Source organism: Macadamia integrifolia, chromosome 5 (genome assembly GCF_013358625.1).
Source record: "Macadamia integrifolia cultivar HAES 741 chromosome 5, SCU_Mint_v3, whole genome shotgun sequence".
Lineage (NCBI taxonomy): Eukaryota > Viridiplantae > Streptophyta > Magnoliopsida > Proteales > Proteaceae > Macadamia > Macadamia integrifolia.
In genome coordinates this window covers 4,709,964-4,722,402 of record NC_056561.1, presented here as the reverse complement: position 1 = coordinate 4,722,402, position 12,439 = coordinate 4,709,964, and positions in this window count along the sequence as shown.

The window sequence follows — 12,439 nt, the reverse complement described above, 5'->3', positions numbered from 1 at the left end:
ATAACGACGATGTCGTGATTCAATTAGTGGTTGCCAACCACCCCTTCCACAGGGTCCTAGTGGACACGGGAGCCTCTGTTGACCTCATGTCATACGAAGCCTTCATAAAACTGGGGCTTGGCACCGGGGCCTTGAAACTAGCCCCAGGACCCTTGTACGGATTTTCAAGCATACCAGCAGAGCTAGAGGGAGTTGTTAACTTGCCAGTAACCATCGGACAGGGAGTTCAAACAACCACAACCATGGTCTCTTTTATGGTCACCAAGATCACCTCACCCTATAATGCAATCCTTGACCGACCTGGTCTCAATGGTCTTAGGGCGATTGTGTCCACTAAGCACATGAAGGTCAAATTCCCAACCAGCAATGGAGTCGGAGAATGCAAGTCTAGCCAGAAGGAATCCCGGGAATGCTATGCCAACTTCATAAAATTTGTTAAGAAACCGTGCTCGGGCCTAGCATGTATGGTAGAAATTGTTGATTGCCGAGATGAAAGCCTCCTGACCCGAGCCGAGCCAGTAGAACAACTACTTACTATCCCAATCACTGAGGCTAATAGACACTTTTACCAGTAGACAGTTTTATCAGTAGATTGTATTGAAATCCCATCGATTGGGTGTTAGTCTTGGAGACGTTATATTTTCAGCACCTTAGCTTCCATATTTCAGTTATTCAATTTTATCACGGAGCAGATTAGATTTTATTTCAAAGCAATGTATTTGTCCCCAGTGCATACCACACATCAATATACTATGAAGCTTCTCCCAAATATCTGGCTCTTCTAAGGAAACAAAAACCTTAACAACTAAGGCATAAAGACAGGCTACAGCTCGGCAGCATCTAAGACCGAGCTATAGCTCAACATCATCCAAGACCGAGGTACAAGCCCAGCAACATCTAAGACCATGCTCAAGCTCAGCACTATCAAGACCAGACCCTAGTTTGGCAACTCAAGCGCTTACGCAGTAAGGCACGTAAGCCCGAGCCCTGGCTCGGCACATCAAGCCCTTACGCATCAAGGCACGTAAGCCCGAGCCCCGGCTCGGCACCTCAAGCCTTTACACATTAAGGCACACAAGCCTGAGCCCTGGCTCGGCACCTCAAGCCCTTACGCACTAAGGCATGCAAGCCCAAGCCCCGGCTCAGCACATCAAGCCCTTACGCATTAAGGCACCCAAGCCCAAGCTCCGGGTCGACACCTCAATCCCTTATGCATTAAGGCACGCAAGCCCAAGCCCGAGCCCCAGCTTGGCACCTCAAGCTCTTACGCATTAAGGCACGCAAGCCCGAGCCCCGGCTTGGCACCTCAAGCCCTTAAGCATTAAGGCATTCAAGCAAGAGCCCAAGCTCGGCACCCTCTAAGTCTGAGCCCAATATGGGCACCCTCTAAGACCGAGCCCTAGCTCGGCATGCTCTAAGATCGAGCCCCAGATCGGCACTCCTATGGCTAGGCCCATGCTTGGCACCTCAAGAGTTCATAAACTAGACATGGAAGATCAATTTCGAGCTCAGCTAGGGAACGGGGCCACACTCAGACAATTGTACTGGTCCTTATTCTTCTAACGAGTTACTCATTTCAAACCGTGCTCGAAGTACAAGAAAATAAAGAAAGAAGCACAAGAATGCTAAGAGATGAAGACATAAAGACAAATTTTCCATTCATCCAAAAAGGGGAAAAAAGCCCTCAAAGTACATCACTCCCAAAGGAGACATCTACATATATGTATATATACAAGGCTAATCTCGAGGGGCTAATCCATGGGCCTAGCTCTTCACTTGGCTATCCTTCGGATCGGGTCACCTCTTCACCAACGTCGACCAAGCCACAGAGTTGCACCAAAGCAGCAGAGACGGGAACACGCTACTCATAGTCCGTCAAATCGCAACCTGGCATCTTACTCGGGATGAACCGGATGGCATTGTCCGAACCGACCTAAAACGAAGCAATGTTAATATCAACCAACTTCTGATAGGCCTAAGGGTTCAACCACCTCCTTGACCTCCAGCTCGGCCCGATGTTGCCTTTCCAGCTCACCAACCCTAGCTGCGAGCTCCTTCTCCTTGCGAGCGCCCTGAGTCTCAGACAACTCATCCTAGAGAGCATCATTCTCCTTCATCAAGTTGTTGTTGGCATTAAGCCGCTTAGCAATCGCCTGTTCCAGCTCTCCAGTTATCAACCGGACATCATTGGCACGAACCTCCTTAGATCGGACCATTTTTCTTCCCAAACCTCCAGTTGGCCTGTGATCTTGCGCGGCTCCCCATGAAGGGGCTTTGCCTCCTTCGCCTTTGAATAAGTGATAGCCACGTCCTTGAACCGTTGAGCAGCCTCGGCTGGGAAAGTGGAGCAGTGCATTTCGCATCGAATTAAATGCTCTAGCACCTCGATTCGAATTGCTAGAGCGGGGGGCTGGTGATGAGGCAAAATATGTCCCATTCCTTAGCACGGCTGAAGCGTGTATGCAAACCCGAACAGGACTGACCCACTACTTCGGCCTCCATCAGGCCGTGCTGCCACCTCTGCCCCCATCAGGCCGTGCTGCCACCTCGGCCCCCATCAGGCCGTGCCACCACCTCGGCCCTCAGTAGTCATACTACCACTTCGGCGTCCATCATGCCGTGCTGCCACCTCAGCCTCCATCATGCCGTGCTGCCACCTCGGCCCTCAGTCAGGCCATGCTGCCTCCTCGCCCTCCATCAGGTCGTGCTACCACCTCGGCCCTCCATTAGGTCGTGCTGTCACCTCGGACCTCCATCAGGCCGTGCTCCCACCTCGGCCCTCCATCAGGCCGTGCTACCACCTCGGCCCTGCATCAGTCCGTGCTGCCTCCTCGTCTATCAGGCTAAGTAGCCACCTTGGGGCCTTCTCACGCCGACCAATCACCTCGGCTCGGCTGACATATCTCCTCGGCTCGGTACAGTCAAGTAAGACACCCAGAAAAGTGCACACATCCACTCCTACATTTAAGGGACGTGATCCCTGATCACGGGAGAAGGACTCTATCCACTATATGTCATCAGATGCGTCCACTCCTCCCACGACTTGCACCTCCAAGATCAATGGAGAATATTTTCAGAATATGCCCTGGAACCCGGAATATTCCCAGAATCACAGTGCCACTCCCCACAAGGACTCTACGCCTAAACTGGACTCTCCATAAATGCCCCTCCTTCTCTCTCCATCAGCAGCCTATAAATACCAAGGTAAGCCTCCATCATGGCGGATGGAATACTCACTTATCTTACTGGAAAAGCTCTCTGGAGCATCTGTTGTGGAAGGATCTGACTTAGGCATCGGAGAATCCCCCGTTGGGTCAGCCCCGCTCTCCCCTGTCATCTCTTCTGTGCAAGTGGGCCAAAGCACCAGGAACTGCAGGGAAGATCGTCCGATCAATTTTTTCCGCATCAGTTCCATAGATGTACTAAGAAGATAGAAGATACCAAAGAGTGATCCTAAGGCTAGGAGGACCCGGGCACATGTCCCTAGGTCATCCCAGCCCTAGGATCATTCTTTGGTCCCTAGACTTTGTGGAGAGGAATCCTATCCTTCGACAGATACAAAATCGGCTAAAAGACCAATTAATGCCACTTACAAAATAAGGAATCCATGTTTTATGTTCCCTAATCCCTAAATATTCTCTTAAACTCGCAGCATTTATTATTATATTTTGGGGGGGGGGGTTGTGGGGGGAGGTCAAGACCAACAATTAAAGTTAGAGAGACAGACATGGCCGGTTGAATTAGATTGTCTTAAAGGTATAATAAACAGAGGTGGACCCCAGAACATAAGGTCAGTTTTGAGTAGTAATTGATTTTGGTTGTATGAAACATTGGACAAGAAGGATAGAATGCTAATTTAATACCCTGTCTTTGGCCGGCACTGGATGATGATGAGGATGGTGAATATAAGAAGGAAAGCTGTGATTGTCACATGCTACCTATATGTGGTATTGCGTGCTCTATGTGGTCCTCACTGTCAGTCGTTAGCAAGAAGGAACTAATGAAGCCAAGTAATCGGAAGACAGAAGGTAGCTATCGCTTACTGTCTGTGGCTTAGTGCCGTGCGGTTGTGTGAGTGGCACACCGCACGCATTTGCCCAGTGATCGATCCATACTGTCTTCAACTTTTCATGTCATGCCCCGGGTCTTTCTTCTCTTGTTTTCAATGAGAGTAAATCTTATTATTTTTCACAGTTATATAAAATATTATATTAAATAATTTTTTTATTTTTTGAAAATCCTTTTTCGTCCCCTATACCACAATGATCTATCAGACTAAAAAATCCCTCCTCGTAAATATATTTTTGGAGGGATCAAAGAGATGTTGTCTATAAGAAACGAGTAGGTAAAATGAAGAGGTGGGAAGTAAGGTTTTTTAAAATGAGAAAATAAATAAGAAAATGTTTTATGTACAAGAGCACAGCTTACGCAAGCGCTTCCCTATGTTTATCTTTTTCCTCCCCTTTCTAAATCTTTATTGGGAGAGGATAGAGATAGACCCAAGGAACACTAGTGTAGGCCACTCTCTTGGACAAAAAAATTTATCCCATAAATAAGTTAAGGAGAAAGGTTCTCTATGGATCTGGCTCCGCTCCATAGAGCCCGGGGACCAAAGAGTAATCACATGGTTAGGAGGACCTGAGCACGCATCCTGAGGTTACCCCAGTCGTAGAATCACTCTCTAGTCCTTAGGCTCCATGGAGCGAAATCTTCTATGTTCCCCATATTATTAAGAGTTTGGATCAGGTCCTCATACGAGAACCATTCTTGTATGGTGCCTGATCCACACTTAGAATTCACCCAATTTGAAAGGTTGTTATAAGAAGAGAGAGATTGAGTAGATTCCATGTATGAATTAGGCACCACATGAGAGTGGAACCTGATCCGGACTCTACTATTAATGTGGGGAGGAATTTGTACATCACACTAATGGTGATCCTGAAAAAGATATCATTCACATGGGCCTCATATATTCGGAGCAGGAGAGAGGCGATAAAGAAGAAACTCCATAAGAGAGAAGTGCACTGGGAAGTTTTTTCTCATAAGTTAAAAAGTATTTAGTAGCTCCCAGTGTTATCAATTCGGCCGAATAATTCGCGAATTATTCGGCCAAACCGAATTTTTTCGAATTTTATCAAAAATTCAGACCGAATCCGAATTAAAAATAAAATTCTTTAAAATTCGCGACTTTTTCAAAAGTGAATATAAATCGCGAATAATTCGGACCGAATCCGAATTAAACCGAATTATTCGGTCCATTTAAACATTATTTAAAAAAAAAAAAACCAAAAAAAAAAAAATAAAAAAAAATCCCCAATAAGATTTTTTGACTGCTTTTTTGACCGAATCCTTAAATTAATCGTCCGAATTATTCCGAATAATTAATCGTCCGAATTATTCCGAATCCAAATTTGCTAACTATGGTAGCTCCTTGGCCTCATTTCCTTCTCAAAGGGAAAAAGATGGCGGGGTATAGCTCAGTTATGTGTGATTCAGGTCAAGGCCTATGGACTACTGAAGGACGTTGGTGCGAATCCAAGTGAAATAAGTCTTCACTGCTGGAGGCAGAGGGGGTTCAAGGAATGACAAATGGGCAAAAATTAGGGAGAGGGAGCTTGCTTGGTTTGCCTGAGACTCTTAAGTGGCCGACCATATGGAGCTGCTCTACTGGCACTGATGATGGTTGCTTGGCAAATGTCTTAATGAGAGCATCATGGCCCCCTGGAGAACTGGAGTTCCCAGGATGACCCAAAAAGGTTTTGCATAAAGAAAACTATCACGTGGTAGAAAAAGCCATCTCAGAATCACATTTATTCTTCTTCTATAGGAAAGTATTATCCATCAAGGGTGAGCATTCCCCCACCCCCTCCCCACCCCCCCCCAAAAAAAAAAAAAAAATCATATCAAATATAACCTTAATTTTAAAAGTTCAAACATGATTCTTAATTCTGTTATATTTTCATTCTTTTCAAAACATAATTTAGAGTTGAGATATTTTTTGAGGGGAGGGGTAACCCGAGACCCACAAAATGTAGAGATTAGAAAGATGAGACAACAAACTAAGGTTACATTTGATATGATTTATTAAAATGCATTATTGACTTGGAATGCATTCCAAGAATACATACCAAACGCAACCTTAAGATTTCAATTCAACAGCAAGCACAATGATTCCCATAGGCTGTGAAGAGATTATTATTGGCTAACTAGTAAAAATAGAACTTTGAAAAATCAACTGGAAAATAAAACTTCTGAAAAATATGGGGAAATATGGCCGGTCGAAAATACCAGAAAAAATGTCAATACTCTTGCAGATTATAAAATATCTTGGTAACTAGGGGGGGCTACCGCTACCATAAGAATAGGTATATAGATAACACTAAGAACTATTTACAAAAATTAGAAAATAAATAAATAAATAAGAAGAAGAAAAGGAAGATGATAATCATAAATTCTAACAGAATTTTGCCTGGGAAAAATTTCCTTCCAGCCAAAATCAAATAATGAACAATTTTCTTCTGACATACATGGACAGCTAATGATGAATAGTGCCAAAAGCCTCATTGAGACTAGTAAGGACAAGGATGCTGATATTAATGACCATCACAAACCTTTTGGCAGCTTGAACAATGGCATGGGGTGCTCCAGTTATGTCCAATTACAGTCCAAAAGCAAAGATGTCACCTCTGCCACCATTCCTTTAATCGAATGAGTGAATAATTCAAATGGATAGAAATGAATACCTATGCAGCTTTCAAACTTTCCAGTTTATGTTGGTTGAATTGTTCTGAGTATAGTACGCCCTGAGGTGAAGTAAGTCGTTGCAGAGCAAGGCAGAATCTAGGCTGAAGAAGCAAGTCTGTTCAATTTAGTGACATCCAGATAGAATGCATTCAGTCTTTAACATGCTGAGCATAGAATTTACCCATTGAAATCCTGCAAGTCCCCACCAGCAGCCTGGCAGACCACACCCTCTACTGCTCACAAGCTGACAAAGGCCAAATAAAAATTATTATTACAAAATTATTATTTAACAAGATACCCAATATTCAATGATATATTCAAACATTTAAATGTATATGAATATGGATCAACCTATATCTGCTTCATAGTTCATACTTAACCTGTTTACATCCCTATTTGTATAATCCCACAAGGGATAAAACTAAAAGAACAAATTCCAGGGAGGTCATCCAAGACCATTGAAGTGCATCATCATATTTTATGTTTGATGCTTATTTTGCCCCTACTTGGAGCATCAGAAAGAGAAAAAGTAATATATTTTCAATTTTTTTTTAATAATATTATTAATTAAAATTTTAACATAAAAAATGAGTTTATTAATTAAAATTTTAACATAATATTACAAAATTATAATGAATACACTCAATGCGAGATATATGCTTTTTGTTCCTTCAGTGGCAGGATTCATCAAACAATAAGTTCTTATACCCCTCAACAAAATGGGGTTGCTGAAAGGAAAAGCTGCCATTTATTGGAAATTTCTTGATCCCTAATATTTCATATGCATGTTTCCAAACGTTTTTGGTGTGATACCATTTTTACCGAGTGTTATTTGATTAATCAAATGCCTCTTCTGTTATTAATAATGATCTCCTCCATCTATTGTGTTTCCTAATTCTCCTTCGTTTCTTTGCTTCCTTTGGTTTTTGGTGCACATGCTTTTTCATAATTTTCATCCTCAAGTTGACAAGTTATCTCCCCTGGCTGTTAAATGTGTTTTTCATGATGAATGTTATGATCCTATTTCTCAATGGAAGTTTGTCAGTGTTGGTGTTACATTTTTTTAGACTACCCCATATTTCTCTGCTTTCAGTAATTCCCTTGACACAAATGTTGTTACCCCCCCCCCCCCCAACCTCCCTTCCCAATCCATCTCTGGTGGCCTTGGATGTGTTTCCACAGACGCTTCACCAGCACCACTACAAGTATATCAGCGGCATAAAAAGAACCAGATACTCAGTTTTGAAAGCAATACTTGTTGAATCTTGATTGCTACTCATGCTACATTTTCTAACTGTTCAGATTCAAGTTTCCTTCAGGAATTCTTTCAATCTTAGTCTATTCTCGAGTCTTACTTTCAATTCTTATTATTTTCTTGAATCAAGAATTGTTTCTCTAGCAAAATTACCTCCTATACGCAATGGCACTTCATTTCTTGAAACTTGAAAGCACACCAAATAAAACTATTTCTCCTGACCGGTCCCTTTGTCGTTCCCTCTTATGGGTATGTCCCAAGTTTCATTTATTTCAGTCTACATTTTAATGTGCTTTCTTCTTTTCTCCCTCTTGGTTCTTTTTGCTCCTTGCATTTGCAAACCCAAAGCTCATGGGATTTCATATCCTGGGCCCATTACAGGGAGAGTTCAGGTTTAACTGTTCATATTGAAGGAAGTGGAGTGGGGCAGGGAGAGAGAGAAGCTCATAGGTTTCAATATCCACGGCCCATTTCAGGTAGGTTTAACTTTAAATATTGAAGGAAGTGGAGGGTAAGGATACACGTGACCGTCCGCTTTTAGGTAGGATGTCCTTGCGGTGTTGCTTAGTTTCTTTCCTTTTCCTTTTCTTTTTATTTTACCCTCTCGTGGATCCATGTAGCTGACCCCATTTAGTTGGGAAAAGCCGGAGTTGTTGTATAAATATGAGAGAGAGAGATTCCTGTGAGAAAATTTTTAGTAGGGAAAAGCCGGAGTTGTTGTACAAATATGAGAGAGAGAGATTCCTGTGAGAAAATGGTTTATTAGTAAAAAAAAAGGAAATGGTTTAATGTTAAGCATGCTATAACATACAAAAGTTTAATTGTGGTAGGCCTGAAGTAGGTACATGGTGAATACCATCATTCCATAATCAAAAGCAACATAGATAGGGGATGCTCAAGTCATGAAATCACAATTATCAATGATCAGAGAGGGATAGCTCACTTTTTTGTAAACTTCCTAAGGAGAACCTCTTCTCAAGAACCACAGAGAGAGGGATAGCTCACTTTTTGTAAACTTCTTATGAAGAGCACATTGACCCTATGTGGACCAGAAAATAAATCAATCACTTAACACTAACAGAAGGCCACCCAAAGAAAAACACCCACTCATTGATAAACTTTTAGAAACCTAAGATCCCTGCCAGCCTGCACAAACAAACACAAATATTATGTTTTTGACAAACACAAAAATTATTGTAAAGAGAACAATATATTTGTACATGTGAGTGTGCCAAATGCAGCAAGCTCCATTGAGCTCCCTTGGCCAATAACTGCAGTATCAATGAGACTCATCAGGGGTCCACATATCCAGAGCCCAGTTGCAGGGCCTGCAAACATGGCGATCTCCTTCAACTGTGTCCAAATGCTCTTGTCCGCACCAAAATCCTCTGCTGCTATCGAATGAACATCCTCCGTGGTTTCTAGTTGGACGGAAGCAACCGAAACGACATCCTCGTCATTTTCAATCTCTCGGTTAGGCTCGTCGGCGATATCTTGTTCAGGAGAGCCAACACAAGCGGTTCTGAAGTATCGACGATTACACACTCCAAAGGACATGATTACAGTGGAAGGAGAAAGAGAAGAACAAGAACAAGAATAAGATGAGGAAGACGGAGAAAACTGGTTAAAGAATGTTGGAGGAGGAAAGAATAATCGTCTGTCACGAGGAATCCGCATAGCAGGAAAGTGGGAAGGGAGAGCTAGGGTTGTGGAGTCCATTATTAGTCAATGATGGAGCAAAATGGTTTCGGTGGCGGTCGGAAAAACGAGTTCAACCCTCCGAACAAATGGGAATTAACAGTCAAGCTGAGTCAAATGGTCAAAGACAGTTTCGTCAGTGAGAGTTCTCTCTCTCTCTCTCTCTCCTGTTTTCTCTTTCCAAAAGTGGTAAGATCGGAGGTTTCAAAAGCCAGAATCGTCCAGTCGAGTCCGGAATCGGAATTGATTCGGAATCTGTTGGAGTTGGACAGTTGGAATCGGTCAAGATTGATCCGAACCCTAGAAAATTGTACGCGGAGGCCGATTCAAAGTGGGTTGAATTTAGCCGTTTCTAATTCTAATCGGCGGATTCGTTTGATCCGATTCCATATATTTTTCAAACCCTGGGTAAGATTATCACAAACTTCCCCAAACCTCTGCAAGTGGGGTGCTGCTGGAAATGGTGGACTGTAAGGGTAACATGACCTTTTCGAACCTATTGTGTTTAAGTTAAGACACAAATGGGTAATGTTCTTTTAGCACCCAAGCCTTTCCCAAGTATGAATGCAATTTTTTTATGTTTATTATCAAAATAGCGGAAACAATAATGATTCAATGGTAACATCAATTTATTTTATAAAAACAAATAAGGAAATTATCTGGTACCACCCCTAAAGTTGAAACTAAATTGAAGTAACACCCAAAAATGAAAATAATATATCGTATATCCCTCATTTTTATAAAATTATTTTTAAAAAACCCATTTCGTTAGAATTAGGTCGTTAAGTGATGATGTTATCAATCTTTTATTGTCTAAATGGCCAAACTACCCTTTATGGGTTTGTAAAGTTACCCTAGTGCCCTTGACATTGATTAATAAAGTAGTGGGTGAAGGGATTCCCCTTTCACCCATCTTCCACCTTGGCAAGGACCGCAACACCGTCGTTGCAATGGCTAGGATGGCAAAATTGTGGGTGGCGGCGAAAGAGAAGACAGATGCTTGCAGAGGGGTGAGCGGGGGTTTGTTTACCTTAGTACCCTAAGGCCAACAAATTTCATAGATCCAAACCCCTAACCCTAAAATACAAAATGAGAAAAGACACAAAAATGTTTGGGATCCCATAAGAGAAAGCACAGAATAGGAAATTGTCTGCACTTGTCTCTCTCTCTCTCTCTTAGAAAAAACAAAGGCCGTTGTTTGCTTCGGATGTTTCAAGAATAGAGGTCATTGTTTGCAACCCTTCACCTCTCTCTCTATCTCTCTCTCTCTGGTTTCATTTCTATTTTGTTTTTGTTTCGGAAATTGTTACTCTCTCTTCAGGATTATAGCAAACAAAGGGCACTCGTTTTCTTATTGAACTAGAAGGAAAGGGTTTCTTATTTCTTGCTCCTTTCTTGCAACCCCTGCTTGTAAATCTATAAAAATGGTTTCTTTGGTTTCTCGTACAGGAAGAAATTTGCAGCACTACAGAAAAGGTCGTTGTATAGTCATTGGGTACGGATTGTTTCTTCGATTGTTCCTCTCTTTCAAGTTCTAATTTGTTTTTCTCACACTATTTTTGCGGTAGCATACCACCGCCTTTCTCTTTCTGCTACATCTATCTTCTCCTTCGGTTCCTACAAGCAACGTTGGTACGCGATCCTTAATACATTTCTTGATTCAACAATCGAGAGCACATCGACATTATCGGCTTCTATCGGCTCTTTAATCATATTTCTCGATTCAAGAATCCCTTTCTCATCAAGTTGCTAAAGAAATCGAAGTAGCCATTGTTTCCTACCATACATATGGTAGGAATATGCAAGGATTTCAAATGGTAAAAAAATGAATTCTTTAGAGGTTAAATAGAAGGGCAAAAATTTATTTTACATTTTTAGTTAACGGTGTTACAAATTAGGTTAAATAGAAGGGCAAAAATTTATTTTCATTTTTGGGTGTTACTCCAAGTTAGTTTCAATTTTAGGGGTGGTACCAAATAATTTTCCAAACAAATATATCTCATTAATGATAAATTATGTGATAATAGGAAAACATATTTGAAACAAGCATAATGGATCTTCTACTTAGACTAAAACAAACTAGAGATCAGGGATGGATCATCGATGAGGTCTGAAAGGATGCAAAAGACTTGGAATAATTCATTTTGGAACTAAGCACCACCTCATGGCCTTTGAGTGCAATTCCTAATTTTTTGTATGTTTATTTTGCCATTGCCTCCATTGTCTTCAAGTTTCTAGTAATGATGTGATGCTTTTATCAAATATTTAGCTTTTGTTTCTATGACTAAATATTCCACCGTATCCCTAACTGACACGGACATATATGAACTCTTTTTATCGAAGTAATGATTTTTCTTCTTAAAAAAAAAATATATCTATTTACTTTTTTTTTTTTTCTCACTTTTGTAGTAGAATTGATTTTATTGGAATAATAGACAAAATAAGAATATTTGACGATTCCTAATTGGAATTCGATAGACATTTTATCTATGTCCCAAGATAAAAAAAAAATATTGATATATACCAAAAAACAAAAAGTGATATTGAATAATAAAAATGAATAAGAGTATAATCTCTCAGGTTGGGAACCCTTTCTTTAATGGTGATTTCTAGCTCAATCCCAATAAGCAATATCAGAGGATCCTAATCCTCTCCAATTCTTGATCGTGCAATTCTTGAGCAATTCTCTTTGTGCTCGTGAAATCTACACATTTTTAAAACCTAATGAATGTAGAAGATTTT